This window comes from Canis aureus, chromosome 8, assembly GCF_053574225.1.
Source record: "Canis aureus isolate CA01 chromosome 8, VMU_Caureus_v.1.0, whole genome shotgun sequence".
NCBI lineage: Eukaryota > Metazoa > Chordata > Mammalia > Carnivora > Canidae > Canis > Canis aureus.
The window spans coordinates 10,083,089-10,100,563 of NC_135618.1; the positions used below are offsets into that span (position 1 = coordinate 10,083,089).

A 17,475-nucleotide genomic window follows, 5' to 3' on the forward strand; every position below is an offset into this window, starting at 1 on the left:
GAAAATTAAAAGTGGAAAACAAACATCTATCAAAACAAACTCTTTACTCTTTTTGGGTGATACACATGCCAGAAGGTGACTTGGCTCAAGAAGATAATAAAATGGATAACAAATATCAGAGAATCTATAGTTTGGAGGTTGAAAACTGTGCCAAACACACGGGCAGCCTGGAGGTTGGCATGGGCATGGTGCACTTTTCCACGCTTGGGGGAAAACACTGACTTCTTTCTGCCAAGTCGGCCTCAGTATTAGTGTCATGGAGATTCTTCCCATGTTCATGGAGATTGTCCAGGTCTGGCTCATACGCTGAGAGGGATGTACTGGCATCTTTACAAGTATGAAAGCCAAAAAGGAATCGACTGGAAATGTTGAAATGTTGGTGTGAGAATTTAGCCAGCTTAGGAGAAAGGACTGGAAGATTATGCCAACTAGGACAACAAAATATTGTGATATAGTGATGCAGTGATTTACAGATCATTTGAAAAAGACCTTTTAATGCAATGTCTACCTTACTTTAGAGGGTTATAGAAGCAAGTTCCTGCCTTCTCTGCTGAAACAACTGTGAAGACATTGGACAGAGAATTCTCTTTCCCTTCTCTCTCTCTCTCCCCTCTTCCTTCCTTCCTTCCTTCTTCCTTCCTTCCTTCCTTCCTTCCTTCCTTCCTTCCTTCCTCCTTCCTTCCTTCCTTCCTTCCTTCCTTCCTTCCTTCCTTCCTTCCTTCCTTCCTTCCTTCCCCCTTCTTCTCTTTTCTTTCTTTCTTTTTCTTTCTTTCTTTCTTTCTTTCTTTCTTTCTTTCTTTCTTTCTTTCTTTCTTTCTTCTTTTTCCTTTTTCTTTCTTTCTTTCTTTCTTTCTTTCTTTCTTTCTTTCTTTCTTTCTTTCTTCTTTCTTTCTTTCTTTCTTTCTTTCTTTCTTTCTTTCTTTCTCTTTCTTTCTTTCTTTCTTTCTTTCTTTCTTTCTTTCTTTCTTTTCTCTCTCTCTCTGTCTCTCTCTTTCTTCTTTCTTTCTTTTCTTTCTTTCTTTCCCGGGCATTTGAGGCCTAAGTTAAGACTTGGATTAAATGCAAAAAAATCCACTGGATTTATACACCGCTCATTTGGAACTAGGTAAATATGTCTAGTTAGTTAACGTGTAGATTGAAGTCGCTTAATGAGGAATTGCCACAAAATGTGTAGCTTTACTAGAACACCTATTTCTTTTGTACAAAGAGAAAGGAAGCCCACTGAGAAAAAAAATCTATATCCTGGAACTCTTTTTGTTTTCTTTCTTTTTGTGTTATTTCATATTTTAGTAGCACAGTTTCTGGCAACAGAGTAAAAAATTAAAATGCAGTTCAGTGTAGTTTTTGTTTGTTTGCTTGTTTTGTAAGTCTGGGTTTTTGAGTCACATAGAGCTAAGTCCAATTCCTACCTTGGCCATTGACTAATTGTCTAACCATGGACAAATTGTAGAACTATCCAAGCCCACAATGTCCCATTAGTATAATAGGAATAATACAAATTTTGTAGTTTTCAGAAGATAGAATGGGAGAATGTATGTTAACAACAACAACAGAGTAACTGGCATAATGTATACCTTCTGAAAGTTTAGGTTATTCATCAGAACATTCAAGAAATATTTGTTGAACACTCAGATTTTGCTAGACAATGATTCAGGGAATACAGTCTTTGCTCTCAGGAAACTAATTAGAAGGTAATAAGCAATAAACATAAATAAATGTAGAATATGTCAGAAGGAGTGTATTTGGAAAATATTTCATGCTAAAAGTAGCAATTATTGGGCTGAAGGAATGATTTTTATTTTTATTTTTTTAAAAGATTTTATTTATTTATAATGAGAGACACAGAGAGAAATAGACATGCAGAGACACAGGCAGAGGGAGAAGCAGGCTCCAGGCAGGGAGCCCGACGTGGGACTTGATCCCAGGACTCCAGGATCATGCCCTGGGCCAAAGGCAGCGCTAAACTGCTGAGCCATCCGGGCTACCCAATTTTTATTTTTAGAAGGGCGTTTAAGAAAGATTTCAAGGCAAAGGGAAGGTTTGTCCATGTTTGTAAGATATTTGAGGCAAAGAAAATGTTGAAAATGTTATTGCAGGAAACTCTAAGTATAATTGTCCTGAGGCAGAAGCATTACATGGGTGTCATTTTTATTTTTTGATTATTACATCCTCTGTATTGATGGGCGGATTTAAGCAGCAGTGTATATGCTCCTAAACACATGGTATTCTTTGGTCTGGAGCAGTCTCCCTGGCCACATCACCTTTCCGCCTACTCAATTTCTATTACCTCTTTAAACTTCAGTTCAACTCCTTTCTTCTACCTCTTTGGCTTCACAGCATAGGTTAGTTCCTTCTATAACCATCCTCCCGTCACCACATACTTTTCTTCTAAGAACTAGTCACATATATCATACTTGTTATAGTGTATTCATCTTTGTGTTTACCTGAATAAATTTGGTCTGTGACAGTAAAATCTAAGTTCCAGAGGACAGTTTACATGGCGATCATGGACTGTCATCATAATTCAGTATCCAAATATTGCTTGGAACAGAATAAGTTCTCAATAAAAATTTTTAAAGATAGGCATAACCAACAAATGGTTGTGTAAAAAAGAGAGAGAAGCATTTGGAAATTGAGACAATTCTAGGTAGAATGTAAAGTTATAAAGTCATAATTTATTTGGAAAAATTTAATGAAAAGGTAATGGGATATTTATTTCCTCTGTAGGACAATGAACTTTGCTGAGTTGGATACCTGACTTAAATCAGCTTCATCTCTGGTATGGTCTAGAGTTCAAAGGGAATGAATAAGCTCTGGAGAGCTCAGAAGAAATCCATCACCTGTCCCAGAAAATAGTATAAAGCAGATGTTCCTTGGCTGGTGGTCTAAAAAAAAGAAACGCTCAAATACTTGAAATAGCATATTCATTAGCCTAAACCATGTCTCTGTATGAAAGGAATAATTAATATTAAGTACTTACAATGTGTTTAGCTCTTCATATTAACTATGGCTGCTTCGGCATCAAAGAGTCAACCACCAAGCAAAGGAAAAAAATCTCCATATTTAAAAAACTCAACTTAATCTTTTGTGTCAAAGTAGTGCATAAAATATTCATGTCCTGGAGGAATTTAGTAAGCATTTAAAAATGGAGAGAGTTATTTATTTATTTATTTATTTAGCTATTTAACTATTGGTGGATAAACTAGGTGAAGTCAGGCCCATTGCATTTCAAATTGTTTCTTTGGCAAAACACATAGCATTGATCCATAAGTAATTTCCTATTAACAGTGTAGACATTTCATGGATCACTAGGAAACTTTTTAAAATGAACTAATTTAATTCTCTTATGTGGTATTTCTAAAGGGGAGCTATTTAAATTGCATTTCCTGAACATTAAATAGATATAGTCAAGGAATTTAGTAGATATCAAGCTATATGGGAAAAAAAAATCATCTTAGTTTAAAAGTCAAAGTATGAAATCTGTTAATTTTCTACCAGAGTGACATTGACCAAATGAATTGCTCTTTTAATTAATTAATCAAATACATTTATTAGTTCTTCTATTTAAAATGGATATATTAACTGATATACTATTTTACATCTTTCTATGAACGAAAATACAGATTTTTCTAAATGCACCCTCTATTTTTAATTTGCTGTTTACCTTTAATGATTTCTGACTTTCATCCAATATTATATTTGCATCTTTCTTTCCTCCTCCTCTTCTTCCTCTTCTATTGTTACTACTACTACTATTACTACTACGACTACGACTACAACTACTACGACTACTTTAACCTGATAGTGTAGGAATTTATATTTATGACATGTATGAAATTATATTATTCAAATTTTCTCTAATATCAAATTGTCGGGATGCCTGGGTGGCTCAGTGGTTGGGCATCTGTCTGCCTTTGGCTCAAGGCATGATTCTGGAGTCCCAGGATTGAGTCCCACATTGGGTTCCCTGCATGGAGCCTGCTTCTCCCTCTGCCTCTGTCTCTGCCTCTCTCCCACTGTGTCTCTTATGAATAAATAAATAAAATCTTTAAAACAAAACAAAACAAAACAAAACAAAAAAACAAATTGTCTTTGCATTACTGGGATAAGCACTCTTGATCATATATTACTATTTTTTAGACATTGTAGAATTTGATTTGCTAATTTTTAAATTTAAGAATATCATATCTCATTTTATCAATGACATTAAAGTATGATTTTTACTTTTTAAAAGTAAATTTATAAATTTATAATGACATTAAACTATGATTTTTATTATCTTAATTGCATGCTGTTAAGTAGTTTATTTTTTCTCACTTAATGCTATATTACCTTCAGAAAATGAAATGGTTGGCTATCTCTGTCTTTTGAAAGTATGAAAAACATTGGATAAAATAAGACTTAGTTTCATATGATTTGGCAAACTCTTTTTAGATTACTTTCATGTTTGTTCTATAATCTAGTTTTTTAGATACAAATCTCTCATTTTTTTCTCTTAACTAACTCCCTCATCCAATGTTTGTTTTTTTGTTTGTTTTTGTTTTTGTTTTTTTGTGTTTTTTGTTTGTTTGTTTTTTCTTTTGGATTATAAATTTGCTAGTGAGCTCATCCTACTTGAGGACTTGTATGTTACCAACAAACAGCAGAGCAGGCTGTTTCTGGTCCAGGTTTCATAGACAAGGCCATAGTTTTCATGGCTTAAGTTCAGTCTCTGCCTTCAATCTTACTTCAACACCTCTGAGCTGATTTCCTAGTTTTAATGGTGCCCTTACCTCTTTGCAGGGCAGATCAATTTAGTTTCTAAAAGAACAAATCAATAATGTCACAGCTTTATTAAATCTTTTAATGAATTCTTATCTGACTCGGAATAGAATTCAAATTTCTAAACATGAGCAGCACCGTGCCCAGCACTCTCATATCCACCACCATTCCCACGTCATCCTTGTTTGCTGTGCTCCAGGCCCTAACTTTTTTTCTTTGCTCCTTGAATAAAATCAAGCTAGGTATAGCGAGGGAACTTACTATGCTCTCTCCTTGGAATGCTTCACCCAGACTTTTCCCACGGAGGCTACTTTTCTACATTTTGATCTCAGATCTGGAGTCATCCTCCCAAGATCTTTTCTTTCATTTCCTTTCTAAGGTAGCTTCGTCCCATTTTATATTTTCTATTAAGCCATTTTGCTTAATATCTTTCATTACATTTGGTGAGATTATTTTATTTGTTATCTTTCTCAAATAGAACATATATATCATGAGAAGAAAGACTTGTTTTTTGAATAGTTCTGTATTAGTGCCTTGCTTTTAGTAGACAGTATATAAATACTTATTAAACAAAATCTGCTAAAACTAGAGACAATCTCAATATTGAGTACATAATGAAATTATTTAGAAGAGTTAAATAGATGGGATGTTTTCATTTATATAAGAGTCTCAATAATGTAGGAAATATAGTAGTTAGGATTTGTGTTATCATAGAATACAAATTCAAAATTATGGAATAAAGTACAATCTTATCTATGAAAATCATCTACCTTTTTTTTCTTTTTTGAAGAAAAATTATTTGATTACAGTTGACACACAATGTCACAATAGTTTCCGATGTATAACACAGTTATTCAACAAATTCTTACATTATGCTATGCTCACAAGAGTAGCTATCAGCTGTCACCATACAGTGCTATTGTGATAATATTGTCTCTATTCCCATGACTTATTATTCTACTTTTTAAGTACATGAGAATAGTAACAGTGGTTTATTATGTGTGAAGAGATTCAAGATCGTATTTCAATTGTCTTTTTCAATTTTCATGTTTCCCCAAATTTGGTGCATTTTTTAGGTTTATTTATTTATTTAGTAATTTTTACACTCAATATAGGGCTTGGACTCATAACCCTGAGGTCAAGAGTTGCATGCTTTTCCAACTGAGCCAGCCAGGTACCCTTACCCCAAATTTCAACAACAAAACAATAGGGTATGATAATAAAATTAAGCAATAAATATCACAAGTGAAAGAAAAGTGGCTTTTTAATACCTTATTGATTTCTCTTCTAGCTTTGATTCCATATATAGGCAATCAACAGAAGACCATCACAATTGTTCATAAGAGTTGATATAATTATAGTTGACTAAAACCTCTTAAGTCAGATAAAACTACATTTATTATTTACAAAAACTTGTTGGATCACCTTTATACATCAGACAGAATGTAGATATAGACACGGAAGTAAGAGCTTTGATCTAAACTGACATGGTCTAGACTTCAATGAAACTTACAATATAGGTATGAGGCAGATATTAAAAAGAATTATTAAGTAAGTGTTATGGTAAGGAAAATAGACTGAAGGTGTAGGGATAAATATCATTTAAGAGATAGGCTATAGCCAATTAAAAATTATAGACATTAGAAAATAATTTAGCATCAGTATGCAGTACACTGAATGAAAGTTGTCTAGTTATAGCCAATAGAGGGAAATACATATATTTCTATGTCTTTCATATAATGTATTACAGCTAGAAATAAGCTTAATCGACATCTTAATTTAAAAAGAATAAAGTACACAGTTTGAGAGAATGTGAAAATCCATTTTTTATTTGTTTACACCAGATGAAAGTTCTCCACTCACGTAGATGTTGCTATCATTTAAATAAGCACATTTCATTTCTAGTCACCTTAATGATTAAATTCTTTCTCATATTGAGATGAAGTATTCTTTGCCTACATTCAATTTAACTCAATCTTCTGAAGTTACACAGGATAAGCCTAATCTTTCAACTAAATGCTAGTTTATCAAGTATCAGAGACAGCTATCAAAAATAGCTATCAAAGGCTCTTAAATTGTGTCTTTTCCAGTCTAAGCACATTATTTTTAAATATATCACTGTTTCCAGACATAACTACCCTAGTGATTCTCCTAGGCCTTCTAAATTTGTGATGCCAGAAATCAGTGATATAGGCCACTTTGATCAGGAAAAAAAAAAAGTGGCACAGAATTATATCAATCTTTTCTTTTAATAACATAACTGTAATAAGTGTCTTAAAGTGCAGTATTTATTTTAGTGGTCATATCACATTGTTGATTCTAATGTATTAATTGCTTTTGTAATTAATCACATTTATTAATTGTTTTTGCGATGGTCACCAATAATTTTCATATTACTAAAACCAATGAAACCAATTAGACCATGTCTTATTTGACCCAGTTTATGGGTTGAATTGTACCCCCCCGCCAAAGAAAAAGATATGTTGAAATCCTACCCTTAGTAACTGCGAATGTAACCTTATTTGGAAATAGAGTCACTGAAGAGGCAATCAAGTCATGCTGAAGTCATACTGAATTAGGGTGGGTCCTAATCCAAATGACCTTATAAAATGTTCTTTATAAAAAGAAGAAAAAAAAAAAAAAAAAAAAGAAGAAGAGTCTGGGCAGCCCGGGTGGCTCAGCGGTTTAGCGCCTGCCTTTGGCCCAGGGCCTGGTCCTGGGGACCCAGGATAGAGTCCCACATCCGGCTCCCTGCATGGGGCCTGCTTCTCCCTCTACCTGTGTCTCTGCCTCTCTCTCTCTCTCTCTCATGAATAAATAAATAAAATCTTAAAGAAAAAGAAGAGTCCAAACACGCGCGCGCACACACACACACACACACACACAGACCATTTGATAATGAAGGTAGAGATTAGACTGATGCATCTACAAATTAAGAAACACCAAGAAAAAAAAATTTAAAAAAAGAAACACCAAGAATCGCCAGAAACACCAGAGCAAAGAAAAAGGCATGGAGCAAATCCTCCTCTAAAGACTAAAGTGTCTTTAGTCTTTACCTGGGGTTTGTACTTGTCTTTGTCTTTACCTGGGGTTTGCACCTTTAGCCTTTACCACTTCTAGATAATAAATTTCTGTATTTTAGCTGTACAGTTTGTGGTAATTTGTTATGGCAGCCATAGGAGAATAATAAAGATTTTGGTACCAGGAAGTGAGGTACTTCTGTAAAAAATACCTAAAAAGGGGGATCCGTGGGTGGCTCAGCGGTTTAGCACCTGCTTTCGGCCCAGGACATGATCCTGGGGTCCCGGGAACGAGTCACATGTCGGGTTCCCTGCATGGAGCCTACTTCTCCCTCTGCCTGTGTCTCTGCCTCTCTCTCTCATGAATAAATAAATAAAATCTTTAAAATAATACCTAAAAAGTATAGAAGTGGCCTTGGAAGACGGAAAATGGGTAAGGCTGGAGGAATTTTGAGGTCCATGGTAGACCAAACCTCGATTGCCTTGAAGACATTGTTAGTGGAAATATGTATTCTAAAGGTTCTTCTGGTGAGGTCTCAGGTGGAAATGGGGGTCATGATTTTGGAAATGCCTTTGGAGAGGCAGCTCTTACTATAAATTGGCAGAAAACTTCACTGAATTGCATCCCGTTGTTGGGGAAAGTAGAGCTTGCAGGTGATAAACCTCGATAGTTAGCTGGGGGAATTTCCAAGCAAAGTGTGGAAGGGGCAACCTGGTTACTCTATGTAGCTTATAGTAAAATATAAGAGGAAAGAAAGCAATTGAGGAAGAAGCTAGAAAGGAAATAGGAACTAAAACTTAAGGATTTGCTATCCAATCGCGAAAAGTGATGGAGCGTGCTCTAAAGAGAACACCAGCGATGTGACTGCATTAACTTTTGCTGGAGAGATTGGACTGTGACTCATGGGTCTCATTAATCACCTCCATGGAAACACTTGAACTGAAAGGGGCAGAGATGGAAAGTGATGAGAGAAGGGTGCTGATCTCTGGATAAGCAGGAAATGGCCAGTAGGGCTCTTTCGTGTCATTCTCCAAGAAAAGGAAAGAATGACTCCAAGGATGGCCGAGAATCCAGGGGAGGTTCTGCAGGACCTGCCTACATCTTGATTTTGGACTTCTAGCTCCCAGAACTGTGACCCCCAAAAATTGTTGTATAAAACCACCCAATTTGTGGTAATTTTTTATAGCATTCCCAAGAAACTAATACCACCTTTCAGCAGCTTTCGACAGTGCTTAATACCATCACAAAAATCTCCTTCACAGTAACTTCTAGTCGCCCAAGGCTTTAACTGGTCTCTCTACACCTATTATTGTCCACTTCTGTTTTACAGCGAGGATGTTCCTTTCATTAATCATCTAGCATTTGTGCTAGTTATTCTGGTCACATAATACTTCTGTGTGGCTGTCTTTAAAGAGAGAATTCAAAAAAATAAAAATAAAATAAAAAAATAGAGAATTCAAATTGCATCCTGTGGTTCCTCCATTCTCTAGAACCTCCAGAGATATTCATGGACAGGGAATAAAGGGTGAGAATGGGGGATCATGTATCAGAGATTTTTATTAGCTTGACCTACAAGTGCTGCGCACGTGTCACCTCACATCCCATGGAACAGAATCTAGGGCCGCCATCCCACCCAGCTACAATAAAGACTGGAAAATAAAATCTAATCAATCATATGGGATGGAGGAAGATGATAAGGATTTTGTGATACTTAGAGGAGTCCGTTCTATAGTCCACTCTATTTTTCATTAAACGTAGAGTTTATTTCTTCTCACACACTTAAAACACTCTTTGCTTCCCCATGTGTGACAATATAAGGTATTTCTAGTCATAGTCAATATGCAACTCAAAGTTCAGAAAACTCAGATTCAGTTATGGATTTTTCAAGTATAGGAAACTGCTCATGAAAAAGACAAATTATTTCCATCCCTAACCACACAGTCATTATTATACACAGAAGTGGGACACCGTAACATCAGTAATAGCTCCGATGTGCAAGGAAAAGGATGGGAGACGTCCTGATGATCAGACCTTATTAAGACCTCTTACTCGAAGTGTAAGGAAAAATTTAATTAGATAATGATTATTCTATCTGGGAAGAAGCTTTTCCATTGTTTTCTAGTCTATTTTTTGGAAGATTCTTTCTTGTCCATCCTTTACAGTTGCATCACCAGCATGTGTTGGGAAAACAGCTTTCTGAGGTCTGAAGAGACTTTGCATATTGTTCCTTAATGGTAAAAATGCAGCTTTTCAATTAATAACTTAATACCTGAACAACGTTTTTAAGTGCAGTCTCATGATTTCTTTGGCAATGTAATTCTCTCAAACACTTAGCTGATCTCTAATCCATTTCTTTCTACTCATATCCACATCCCAATAGCTACATCTCATTTTCCTAGACATAATTCCCAAGTCTGATCCCCATGCCTTTATCAATTGACCCCTTCTCTTAGATTAGTGCTGGCTATCCTAAAGATGCCTGAGACAATCACTTTGTTGCAAATGTAGAACTTTCACTATGATATTTGCTATTTGGTTTGGTCAATTTGTTCAATGAGAAGTCTTACTGGACTTTTATCCTTGATGACTTTTCTAGCCCTTTCCTTCATAACCAGAGTCCTAAAACAATTAGTGTTTTTGTTTGTTTGTTTGTTTGTTTTGTATAGCACTCAAAGGCCCATCATTTCTAAATTTTCTCCATTCACTTTCATCTATCTCTGAAATCAATCAGCTAATTCTTGAATGAATTTACCTCTTCTTGGTAAGCTCTTTGTCAGTGTGGCAACTAGTATTCAGCACACACTATAATTTTAAAGCCTTCAAACCGCTTTCCAAAGACTATAGACAGAGTGAGCATATTATTCTGCTATCATAATTATGTGCCTCTGTCACCATATATTTCTTCACAGAATAGCAAAATCCTCTATCCTTCAGTCAGCTATATTTAATTTCCCTTTGTCTTACCTTATATGACTAAGCCAATGTACACCTCCTAAATTTTATTTTATTTTTATAGCACTTTACCCACCATCTTTTACACACCAAATACTGTATCAATCAGGATTCAGTTAAGAAAATAGCAATGACTTTAATATAGGGATTTATGTAATTAAATATCAATGAAAACTATACATAAATCAAAAGTGTACTAGATTTTAGGGCATAGGGAAATTGCCAGAAGCACAGGAAACTGCCAGCAATGATTATAATTACCCTCAACATCAAAGTGGAATGGAAGTCCACAAAGCCACTATGAAATCTCACCTCTGACAAAACCCATTTGTCAAGCAGAAGGAAAAATAATAATAATTTCTGTTTCTCCTCTACCTTTCAAAACTTATACAATTGCTACTCAGTTGTAGATCTGATCCAGATCCTTAAGGTAGGAATTCTGGGAAATATAATGCTCACATGCCCAGCCCCTGAAATAAAGGAGAAGATGCTAGAGGAAAATGGTGCTAAACTGCCAACAGTCTGCATTTTAGCTGTCAATGCATTCCAAAGTCTTAAACCTGAGTTCAAGATCCTCTGAGAGCTGACTCTTTCATTTTCTTACACGCACTGTTTCTCAATTGCTAAGCCTCAGCCATTCTGGATTTCTGATCTGAAACTTGCCCAACTCTTCCTCAAAAATAGATTTTGCATTTTTTTTCTGGAATAGTCTCTCATTCAATGTCCCATTACTCTAGTAACTTCAACTCATTCTTCAAATCACACATTAAGGGGCACTTGGGTGGCTCAGTGGTTGAATGTCTGCCTTTGGCTCAGGTTGTGATCCCAAGGTCCTGGGGATCATGGGATCGAGTCCCACATCAGGCTCCCTGCAAAGAGTCTGCTTCTCCCTCTGCCTGTGTCTCCGTCTCTTTCTGTGTGTCTCTCATGAATAAATAAAATCTTTTTTAAAAAAATCTCACATTAAATATTACTCCTCAGCATTTTTCTGAATCCTTAATATAGCTTAAATCACATCATTACATGTTTCTATTATACCATGTTCTTTATACTTCTTAATTCTTAATGTATATCACATTTGATAAATCATTTTTGTTTCCTCCCACTATATTTTAATTTCCATAATGCTATGGACTACATTTATCTTGTTTACTACTATTTCCCCATAAATGTCTTCTTGTATGTTAACTAAATTTATTTCAAATTTACTTTGCTGTACCTTACATAACAATATTGTAAAAAGATTCTTAAATAGTTAGCTTAAATACATTATTACATTCCTTTCATATTTCAAAGGGAGAAATTAAAGTTAATATGATGTGATTTTTGAGTGATTATTGGTCTTTAAAAAATCAACTAAGAAACAATTATATGAAAACTAAATGCATTATATTTTGGTAGATATCTTAGCAAAGGAATGGACAATATGGTCAGATTAAATGGTATTTATTGAATATGTACCATGGAAGGTATCTCTACTCATTGTTTTTTTTTATATTTTATTTATTTATTCATGAGAGACAAAGAGAGAGAGAACCAAAAACACAGGTAGAGGGTAAAGCAGGGATCACGCCCTGAGCCAAAGGCAGACACTCAACCACTGAGCCACCCAGGTGTCCCTCTACTCAATGTACAAAAGGCAAAGATAAGAAAAAAATCTTTCCTCAATGGAAGCAGGGTACACATAAGAAAAATTCACAAATAACTGCAATATTGAGCAATCTCATTAATTTTCATTATATCCCACTACCATTTAATGGATTTTGTAAGAATTTATCAAATGCATTAAACTGGGATCTACATGTTTTGTATAAACTGTCTTTTTTTGTGGACAAGACAGGCTTTTTATTCGTTTGGTTCACTGGGTTTTTTGTTGCTGTTGTTGTTTTTTGGCTGTAAATTAGATAAGCAAAGAGAGGGGTCTATCTTTAATTAACAAAACAAATATTAGTAATTCAGGACCTCTAAATTGACAGTGGCACAGTTCTTGCCAAAAGTTCATTTGAGACATCTGATATTTGAAAGAGGCTGTCTTTTGGACAGGTTAATTATCTGTTCCTCCAGATTTGCAAACTCAATCTCTTTTAAGTCAGATTTTCAGGATGCAGCATACGTGGACTTCATTATCTCAGCATCCCATAGAAAGGTCTTCATTGGATTACTTCTAATGTGAATGTCCATGTTTTCATAAAAATGTGTGAAGACATCTTCCATTATCCTCATGTCCCTAAACATAAGAAACCACATGTTAAAGTCTTCCTTCAATTTTGAGCCAAGAAAATGTTTGTGTTTGAAGACAACCTTGGGAGAACCACATTTTTCTTTTTTTGCTTTGGCTGCCAAGATGAACAGACATAAATTCAGTGTTTATCTACAGTGATTGACTCATCACAGGTGTCTGATAATAGCAATTCTTCTCTTCCCTTAAAGTGCTTTTTTTTCTTGGCAAGCCCAGGAAAGAATGTCTAAAAGAATTGCTTTATACAGTATAAAAGCTACATTTCTTTAAAAAAACAACAAAACAAAACAGAAGCACCAAGTATAAATACTAAGTACTAAATAATCAATAAACATGATAATTATATAATCATGTTACCCAATGCATAATTCATTAATTATCAGTAAAAGTTCACCTTTTTTATAACACAAAGGCAGTTACTTCATTTTATATATTCCTTAAAATCCATATGAAATAATGCTCTGAATAAACTTTTTTGTCCATAAGGAAAATTAATTGAATCATTCAAATTTCTTCATCTATACATCTATTAAAATGTAAATTTTGAACTTATGTACTAGTTAGTATTTTTGATATTGTTTATAATATGAATATTTTTTATTCTAGAGAGATAAAATATAAAAAATGCTTATTCTAATAGAAATTATTAAACCTCACCATTATATTTATTAAAAAGACTAAAATTTCTCAGAACAAAGAATTATGAATCAAATGTTAAATGAAGGATAACATTATTATAATAATGGCTCTGAAGTAAATATATATAACATTTGAGAGATTAACATGTAAGATTACAGTCTTATAAAACAATAACTTTACAGTTCCAGGCATAGACCAATCTGTAGAGCTGTGTAGGGCTTTGGTCACCCATAAAAAACTCATAATAATTCATTTTGATCCTCATAAGAACTTTATTTTTATATTGCAAGAGCTATTAGAATATTTAAAAATGATTTTTAAATAATATGAGGATATATAGAATCCATAATTTCAAATTAGTAGTGAATGGGTGACGGGCACTGGGTGTTATTCTGTATGTTAGTAAATTGAACACCAATAAAAAATAAATAAAAAAAAAATTAGTAAGTCTAAAAACAGCAAAGCATACTTATTAGAGTGTTGTATTGGTATAAAATATCAGACCATATAATACTGATTATAATTTTTGGAAAAAGGTTAGTATAGAATATAAGGCAACATTTATGAAACTTTTTATTTAGTGTTTTATTTGTTGTTTTGGGATAACAGCACAGACTGTGACAAGCTAGTATAAGAAATCATTTTCTGGTCTTCTCGAAATAGTAGAGCAAACAAGAGAAAAGTTTTCTTAATGTGTTCTATTCATCTGAATGCCTATGCAGTTTTAGTCATCTTGTTAATTCACAATCATATAAGGATTGTATGTCTTGCTAATTGAAGAAAAAGAAAAGACTCATGAAGCATAGCCCCAAGCATTATGAGAATGAGAATATCCCTTTAGCCAAATCCAAATACCTAGCATTCCTCTCACTTTTGAGTTAGACCTTATTGATGTAAATTTATTCCATATACAGTTTAACACTGGAAAGCCTGGGTCTTCCCAAATGAAATGTAGAATGACCAAACAAACACTGTTCGTTCAGAAGTTCTATACAGCTTAGTTTCTAGTATGATCCATATTATATATTTTTCCTAACCAGGGAGGTAGCAGCAGGAAAGAGAGATATTATACAAACTTGAATTTAAAAATGCAAGAGTATGGGGCCTCTGGGTGGCTCAGTTGGTTAAGTGTCTGCCTTTGGCTCAGGCATGATCCCAGGGTCCGGAGATTGGGCCCCCTGTGGAGATCCCTGCTCAGTGGGGAGTCTGCTTCTCCCTCTGCATCTGCTTGCTACTCCCTTTGCTTTTGCTCTCTCTCTGTGTCAAATAAATAAATAAAATCTTTAAAAAAAGTAAATAAATAAATAAAATAAAATAAAAATGCAAGAGTAGATATAGTAATATTAACTAAACTGCAGAGCATAGAAAATCACTAGAGACCCCCCCCCCCCACAAAAAAAAGACTTCAGAATGATAAAAGGGTCCATACACCAAGAAAGTTTATGGACAAAACAAGAGAATTATAAAATACGGGAAACAATAACTGATAAAACTGAAAGGAGAAACAGACAAATCCACAATTACAGTTTGAGTACACCAACACCTCTTTCTTGAATGGTAGAATAATTGGGAAAAAATCATCAAGGGTATAAATGAAACTCAACATCTTCAACCAACAGTACCTAATTGACATTTATAGAAAACTCCATCCAGCAACAGAGGAAATACATGTGTCAATTTTCCCAAGAAAAATAAAAAAAAAATATTTGAACTGAATCAAAATGAAAATACAGCACATTAGAATCCATGGACATACTAAAATAATGCTGAAAATGAAATGAATAACATCAAATGCATACATTAAAAAAGAATAAATTTCCAAATCAATAATTTTACTTTCCATCTCAAGAACATTAAAAAAAAAAAAAACAGTGAAATGAACTCCGCAAGTAGAAGAAATAATAAAGATAAGAACACAACATCAATGAGATTAAAAATTAAAAATAGAGAAAACTCAATGAAAGAAAGATCAATAGAACTGACAAAACTCTGGAAAGACAAAGAACAAAAGAAGGCACAGATCATAACTATAAGAAATGGAACAGAGGATATTACTACAGATATACAGATATCAAAATGATAATATGATAATGAAATACTATGAGTAATTAAACACAACATTTTGAGAACTTATGTTAAATGAAAAAATTCTTAAAAGAATACAATTACCACAACTCACAAAAAGTGAAATAGATGGTTTAAATACTCCTCTAACTATCAAGGAAATTAATTTATAATTTTAAAACTCCTCAGAAACAAAATTTCCAGGCCAAGATGCTTTTACTGAAGAATTCTACCAAAAATGTAAAGAAGAATATCAATTCTACACAATATCTTCCAAAAAGTAAGAAGACATGATTCCTAATTCACTATATGAATCTAGTATTAGCCTGATAACACCAAAACCAATGATAGAATAAAAAAATACAGAGCAATGTCTGTCATAAATACAAGAAAAATTTGGAAAAATACATTCTCAAAGAGAATTCAGCAATATATTAAAAAGAAATACACACCATAACCAAGTGGGATTTATTTCAAAATGTCAGTATGGCTCAAGATTCCAAATTTAATTAGTGTGATTCATCATAACAACAGGTTAATGAAGAAAAATCTTATTTATATTAATTGACACATAAAATACATTTGATAGAAACTCCCAAAATAGAATTAAGAAGAACTTCTTTATTTTTTTTAATTTTTATTTATTTATGATAGTCACAGAGAGACAGAGAGAGGCAGAGACATAGGCAGAGGGAGAAGCAGGCTCCATGCACTGGGAGCCCGACGTGGGATTCGATCCCGGGTCTCCAGGATCGCGCCCTGGGCCAAAGGCAGGGGCCAAACCGCTGCACCACCCAGGGATTCCCAAGAAGAACTTCTTTAATGTGATAAAGAACATCTACTGAAAACCTACACCTAATATTTTACTTAATTATGAAAGACTGGATGTTTTCTTCCTATGATTGGGAACAAGGCAGGGATACACTTTCTCACAATTTTTACTCAGTGGAACAGAGTGCTAGAAGTCTTAGTCAATGCAATAGGCTAGAAAATAAAATAAAAACTTACAGATTAGAAAAGAAGAAATAGGGCAGCCTGGGTGGCTCAGCAGTTTAGCACCACCTTCAGCCCAGGGTGATCCTGGAGTCCTGGAATTGAGTCCCAAATCAGGCTCCCTGCATGGAGCCTGCTTCTCCCTCTGCCTGTGTCTCTGCCTCTGTATGTGTGTGTGTGTGTGTGTGTGTCTCATGAATAAATAAATAAAATCCTTAAAAATAAATAAAAGAAAAGAAGAAATAAACAATTATTTCTATTTGCAGTGGAAATAATTGTCTACATAACAAATCACAAGAAATCTACAAAATCTCTCTTAAGAGTAGTAAGTTCATCAAGGTCGTGACATTGAATGTACAGACATCAAAATTAAAATACACTATCCTTTAAAATCACTTAAAAAAAGAAATACTTTGGTATAAACCAAACATGTACAGGACTTATAAGTTGGAAACTACAGAACTACAGTGAAATAAATAAAGATCTAAGAAATAGAGAGACATATTGTGCTCATGGATTGGAAGCCTCTACATAATAAAGATGTCAGCTGTTTCAAAATTGATATACAGGTTTCACATGATTACTATTACAATCCCAGTGAGGCTTTATATGGAAAGGCAAAGAAACTAAAATAGAAATTTTTAAAAAATACACAACAATGTAGAGTGAACAGTTTATCTAAATTTAAATCTTCTTATATATAGCTGTAGTAAACAAAAGTGTGTAGTATTGTAAGAAGTACAAATACAAGGATCAATGGAATATAATAGAAAATCTAAAATTAGAGAAACAAAACTATTCCCAAC

The 17,475-nt window shown here is 34.1% G+C and overlaps 1 long non-coding RNA gene across 1 annotated transcript in view; it reads right to left on the reverse strand.

The window, feature by feature from the left end:
- Positions 1-12,363: 12,363 nt before the first annotated feature.
- The window catches only part of LOC144318320 (uncharacterized), an 85,977-nt gene continuing 80,865 nt past the window's right edge, over positions 12,364-17,475 (reverse strand). The window contains exon 5 of the long non-coding RNA XR_013384176.1: positions 12,364-12,961. This is a non-coding gene — a long non-coding RNA (uncharacterized LOC144318320). The remainder of the gene's footprint in view (positions 12,962-17,475) is intronic.